At 37.4% G+C, this 6,748-nt stretch overlaps 2 pseudogenes; one reads left to right on the top strand and one right to left on the bottom strand.

Annotated features, from left to right (window-relative positions):
• The first annotated feature begins 515 nt into the window (after positions 1–515).
• Positions 516–3,101, top strand: LOC111389444 (annotated as a pseudogene).
• Positions 3,102–4,430: 1,329 nt separating this feature from the next.
• On the bottom strand, positions 4,431–6,027 carry LOC111389443 (annotated as a pseudogene).
• Positions 6,028–6,748: the final 721 nt, after the last annotated feature.

Genomic DNA, 6,748 nt, shown 5'->3' with positions numbered 1-6,748 from the left:
AATTAAGAAGTAGGAGATTTTCTGTCTCGATTGGTTTCTTTAAATTGGGAGGCTGATTTTCATTTTTGGGGCTTTGCTTTGTTTGAAAAGTTTTGTACTTTTATTCTACTATTACAATGTTAATCAAGAAATTGGTGTCTTCCTTCTCGTTCAGGACGACATTTGTAGCGTTACAATGATGGCTGTCATCTAGTTGTTGGGTATGTATTCTAGAAAGATCTCTTTTCTTTGTTTTCATTTTTTCCTGAATTTTAATGTGAATAATTTTCTATCGGTATATGTTTATTTGATGATCTTTTTTTCTTTGTTTGGGGTAATTTTTGGGATTTTGAGGGAAATTGAAATAAGGGTTATAGTCTTATGGGTAATAAATCAGTGCTGTTCTCTTTTCTGCTTTCTAATATGGTTGGTCGGAGGCAGATTAAATCATTGTTTGCTGATTGATGATCATTATTGGATTAGATATTTATCTGGTACTATCTCAATCAGCTTCTAATTTTGGCGGTTAATTGAGAATGACTGAAACTCCCTCTTCCTTCGCCATCTCCGCTGCTGACTTTGAGAAGTACCAGGGTTGGTCTTTCTCTTCTGCACATGTCTTGTGATTTGGATAACCCTGTTCAGACCTAGATGGCTGTGGCACTTTTTAAGAGTCCGTTTGGTAGCAGGGAGTACATGGAACCAATAGGACCGAAGGGAAACTAACAGGAAGGAGACGCGTTTTTGTGCAAATCGAGACAGGTTGTATTCTAGGAATGGAGTTAGACAAGAGTGACAATGCAAATACCGTGAAGAGGAGGTTGCAGCTTGCCCTGAACTCTCCAACTGAGGAAAGTTCATTGACATTTGGTGATATAGTATTGAAACAACTTGTTAAGGAAATTGTCAAGGCAATGAATAATGGAGTTGATCCACTCCCTGTTCATAGTGGCCTTGGAGGGGCTTATTGCTTCAGAAACATTAGAAGTGAAAGTGTTGCCATTATGAAGCCTACAGATGAAGAACCTTTTGCACCAGACAATCCAAAGGGCTTTGTTGGCAAAGCTCTTGGGCAACCAGGCTTAAAACGTACAGTGAGGGTCGGGGAAACATGAGACAAAGAAGTGGCTGCTTATCTTCTTGACTATGATCATTTCGCAAATGTGCCACCCATGGCATTAGTGAAGATCACGCACTCGATCTTCAATGTTAATTGTGTGAATGGAAACAAGCCTCGGAGCAAGAAGCTTGTCAGCAAGATTGCATCCTTTCAAAAATTCATTCAACACGATTTTGATGCCAGATATCATGGAACCTCAAATTTCCCTGTTTCTGCCATGCATCGCATCGAGATATTAGACATTAGGATTCTTAACGCAGATAGGCATGCGGGTAATCTTTTAGTTAGGAAGCTTGATGGTGTTGAGAGGTTTGGTCAAGTGGAACTTATTCCTATTGGTCATGGCCTCTGCTTGCCTGAGAGTTTGGAAGATGCATATTTTGAGTAGATTCATTGACCTCAAGATTCAATACCATTCTCAGATGATGAACTTCAGTATATAGAAAATCTTGATCCCATTCAGGACTCGGAGATGCTGCGAAGAGAGCTCCCCATGATTCGAGAGGCTTGTCTACGTGTCCTAGTCCTCTGTACAATTTTCCTTAAAGAAGCTACGACATATGGGCTTTTCCTTGCTGATATTATATTTAAACAAATCTTTTGATGGCATTGTTCTTCATCACTCTTAGACACTTTACAACACTTTCTTGTGCCTGATTATTTTTTAAACCTGTAAACACCATGGCAAGTGAAGATCAAACGCCACCAGAAAAGTCCCATTCCAAATAATCAAATAACAATAATGTCAATCCGGGAAGAGATCCATCGAAGCCATACTTTGTTCATTATTCAGATCAGCTTGGACATATACTCATTCCAACAAAATCTGAATGGTGCCAATTATTTGGGGGTAAAAGTATCTTCTTTGTATGCATTATTCTTATCGAATTAGGGATTAGTACGCATTATTCTTGTCGGCGCCTTAGGGGTTAATACACATTATTCTTATCGAATTTTATTGTGTATGTAGTGCTAAATAACGTTGTAAAAGCATCTTGTTTGTTAATTATATTCAATGTTGTCCAATCCAACATACAAAACATGCCCGAAAAATTTATGTCCTCTTATTTTCCTCCATTGCATTTTTTTACAGGATAAATTAGGTGAATGGATTTTCAAGAGTAGAAGTAGAGACGCATTTCATGAGGGCTACATGTTTCCTATGCTCGTCACAGAGGAATTCGATGTTTGGCTGGAGAAAAATGTCTGTCAGCTAATATGGGTAAGTTCCCTTGTCAAAATCTATGTGCACACTTATGTAAAGTTTGTTTGTAAGCAATTTGAATTGCTTTTGTGTAAGTACTATGTCGAATATTTTTCTTGTTCTTGAGAGGCAAGAATCTTAAGGGCCGTTTTCTCCAAAGTCGTCCTATATATTCCTCTCTGGTCTTTTGGAGACTTATTTGCACCATAACTTGTTGGCATCCATTAGCTCTGAAGTGACAGTGGCAGTACGTTTTGTTTATTTCAGTATCTGACTTTGCTTTTTGGAATTTTTGTTTGGTTTCTCTCTATTGATCACATAACTAGGGCTTGGGGAAAGATGAAAGTGGCATGGTAGAGTCTGTCCAAGTTCAGGTCATTGATACTAGAGCGGTACTAGGGAATCAGCCTGAGAAGTTGGATCCAAAACTCGAAGTGCAGGCTGGAGATAGTTATAAAGCTGTTATTCAAAAGAAGGCCATTGCCCGGTTTCGGGAAATATCATAGACGAGTTGACACGGAAGAAGCTGTTTTTCTTGGTGCTCCCTTCATCTCCCTATGTTATATCATGGTTACTTGATTTGTCCCTTCGTCTCCAATGCCATTATTTCTGTGCAATTTGTAGTTTGGATAGTTTATTGTAGTTTTGAGCTGTATAGAGGATGCAACAAGAACTCTTTAATTATTACTCCTTTTTAGTTAGGTGGTGTTGTATCACATTTTAATGTTCAAGTGTATTGATTCAAAAATTTGTAATGAAATTATTAATTTTTATGCAATTCCAAAATTTGTTCACAAAGTGTTATTTTCAATTTTGCAAGTCAATTTACTATATATAAGAAAAAAAATTATTCTATGGCAACGTTCAAAAAACGTTGCAAAAGGCAGTGTTTTGCAACGTTGAACAAACGTTGGAAAAGACAAGTCTTTTGCAGCGTTTGTTCAACGTTGCAAAAGGCGGTCTTTTGCAATGTTGAAAAAAAAGCTGCAAAAACTCGTCCCTCTATAGCAACATCGACTTCCGCAACATATGTTAAAACATTGCAAAAGACCTTTTGCATCGGTCTTTTTTGGTGTAGTGAACCGACCTGAACTAACTTGTAAAAATTTGTAAGAGTGAGTATTCGAAAACATCCAGTAAGATACATGCAGTTCTCATATACAAATATATTGCAATAAAAATTATACATTTCATACCACTCCGCTCTTATGGAGTGTATCGGTGACCAAGCATCACACCCATCTTACGTCACTCTTATAATTTCGTAGGATTTTACATCTCCTTTTTTCAAAGAACCCAAACGCCCCAATTTATTTATTTATTTGGAGTGTTACGGAAAATTAAATTTTCTTCGTGTTATGAAAAATTTAATTATTCCTTTTTATCAATGTGGAACAATTTAATTAAAGGAAATTCATTTTTTTTCAACCAAAACATCAATTAAAATACGAGATCTGAGTTTCTTTAACTTTAAACATAATAAAATGACTAATTAAACAAGTGGGTCTTTGAACAATTAAAACTAACAAATAAAATTTTGAGACATAATAGCAAACTAATTGTTCATTTTCCTTTTTTCCTTTATCTGATTTACTTGGCAGTTCGTATCACCAAATCGTCACGGTCTAAACGACCCGAACTAACCTGTAAAAATTCGTAAAAGTGAGTATTCGAAAACACCGAGTAAAATACGTTTAGTTTTCATATAAAAATATATCACAATAAAAATTATACATTTCATACCACTCTGCTCTTATGAGTGTATCGGTGACCAAGCGACACACCCATCTTAGATCCTTTTATAATTCTGTAGGATTTCACATCTTTTTTTTTAGGGTTTAGGTTTATTTTTTTAACTAAAGGCATCTTATCATTCAAATACACCAGTTAGTCTGTTTATCAAGAAAATGCAACCTCTAACTTTTGATAATTTCACTAAATGTTTGAAAATCACTTACGTAAAGTATTAGTTGTTCAATCAATAGGTCAAAACTCAAGAGTAGCATTTGAAGTTAAATAGTTTATGGATGATAAAACCAAAATCAGAATAAAAAAAGAAATGTCAGGTAATTCACCATCCCAGAGGCCATGAAACTCAATTGCTCGAGCAGTTTTCTCACGTAGAAGTTTATGCATGAGCTCCAAGTTCCAACAGTGAGGTGTTATTACATTTATAAGATGCTGGGCCAACAAATTGAATGGGATTAGGATTAATATATCGGTCGTTAAGAGTCCATTCTTCCCGCACTGAGGAAAGTTTCTTGAACGGGGCACCTTCAAGCTAAACCATTGCCTTTCTATTCACTGGCTTGAACTTCCCATATCTACTTTCAACATCCATCAAAGACGTTAATACTGTTCCGCAAACAGTCCATTCTTCAACTGGAGCAGCTAAGTTTACCACCAGTGATATCAATCCTGTCTTTCCACTTTCAAGCAGTGCTCCAGTAGCATAACCCAAAGCATAACAATACGTGGCATCAATTTTAGATGGTAAACCACACCTTCATATCCAAAAAAGTGGGACCGTTATTTGAAATGGCCTTTATATACACCCCCTTGCTTTCTAGCTCCAACTCAGTTTCGACCATTTGAATGAGCATTTTCTCTGTCTCAATTTTGGTAACCTGGCCATTTCCATGTGGATCCCTTTCAAGCATCAATTGATCTTGAATTCCTGGAGGTCAAAGTTCAAAAAGCTGAAGAGACTCGGGATCAAGTTATTTTTTATTATTATTTTTTTTTCCAAAGACCAACTTCACCTATAGTTTCATAGGCCAATATCTCATTCAGTTATGCAATTAGATGCTGGACCTTTGGAATGAAATCTATAAGCCCTTTGGGATGAGTATCACACCATAATTATAACCTAGTTATGCACGTTTGCATATCACATCAGCAATGTTGTCTGCAACACTTTTAAGAGCTTGTTTATTTGCAGCCACCTCTTCTCCAATAAGAGTGATGTTTGGATGAGTTTGCAAAACACGTTCTAAGGTATTGTGTGAAGCTGCACAACCCATAAGTCGAACAAAATGGTAGCATTTTCCAATTGAACGAGCATCTACCATGACATTCCCAATCATTTCAGCGTATATCTTGTATGCGGTATCGAACCAAAAACTTGTGGGAACCTCTTTGCATTTCAAGTCACCATCGATGGTCTTCGGACATCCAATGACCCTCGTTTTCAAAATTTTACTCCTAAATTTTTCAACTAGAAGGCAGGCATTTGTGTTTGAGTCATCTCCACTAATTACAACAAGCCCATCTAAGTCAAGCTTAAGTGCCGTTTCTTCAGCTTGTTTAATCTGCTCCGGAGTTTGAATTTTGTCCCTTCCACTGCAAATCAGGTCATATCCACCTTCATTTCTATAAGGATAAATATACTCTGGGATCAAAATCACATATTTGCTTTTCATGATCCCAGCTGGTCCACCTCTGAACCCAGACAATGTGGTCCCTTTGTAGCGCTCTTGTAAGTAATCAAAAATTCCAGAAACGACATTGTGTCCTCTGGAGCTTGCCCTCCAGACAACGCCACTCCAATCTTCAAGCCCTGAACTGATGGGTTATCACTTGAAGCACCTGGGACTACCATTGCTGATGGTTGTCCAAATAAAGATGGAAACCATTTGGCAATCTCATCAGGATTGTCGACAACAGAGCTACATGGTCCATTGACGACTTTGAAAGTGTTTCTGAGGACGGAGGGAAGAGAAAGAGGCCGACATCAGATCTTTTGGGGACAGAGCCATTGTTTTAACTAAGTGGTAGTTGAGGGAGAAATGATGGTTTAGGGTTTAGGTCTAGGGTTTGAGGTTTGGGGTTTTAGGGTTTTTTGGGTTTAGGGTTTAGGGTTTGGGTGTTTGGGATTTAGGGTATAGTGTTTATGGTTTTTTAGGGTTTAGGGTTTTTTAGTTGAAGGAGAGTGGTAGCTACGTTAGTTTTATTAATATGCCCTTACTCGTGTGTAGAAATACCGTGGTTACATGTGAAAATATTAAAAGGAATAAATGAGGAAGTACTACTTCATTTACAATGAAAGCAAAGGATAAAATTTAAATATAAAGCAGTAAATAAGAAAGTACTACTTTTCTTACAATAAGAATTAAAAACAACTAAAGAATAAAAATTAAACTCTAATGTTGGGCATCCCATGTCTATCAATCTGTACGAGTACCCTAATATGTCGAGGGAGGTCAAGTGGTCCATGTACCTGGTAAAGTCGATGATCCCAACCATCTGGCGCAAGACCATCTATAACCTGGTTTCCCTATCTTTAGATGTACGAAACTGTATCTCTGTTGAAGGATATAATGTCTGTGTTCTGTCTAAGTATGCCCTAAATTTTCCATGGTCCTCCACCTCTGGTGATGCAGTAGATGGCCGCTATCCAAATGCGTGATAGTCCAAGTGCTCTGGCCAATGGAATCCCATCCAGT

The sequence above is a fragment of the Olea europaea genome, unplaced genomic scaffold (genome assembly GCF_002742605.1).
Source record: "Olea europaea var. sylvestris unplaced genomic scaffold, O_europaea_v1 scaffold59, whole genome shotgun sequence".
Classification (NCBI taxonomy): Eukaryota; Viridiplantae; Streptophyta; class Magnoliopsida; order Lamiales; family Oleaceae; genus Olea; species Olea europaea.
Note: the sequence above shows the minus strand (reverse complement) of the source record. Positions and strands in the feature narration are given on the sequence as shown.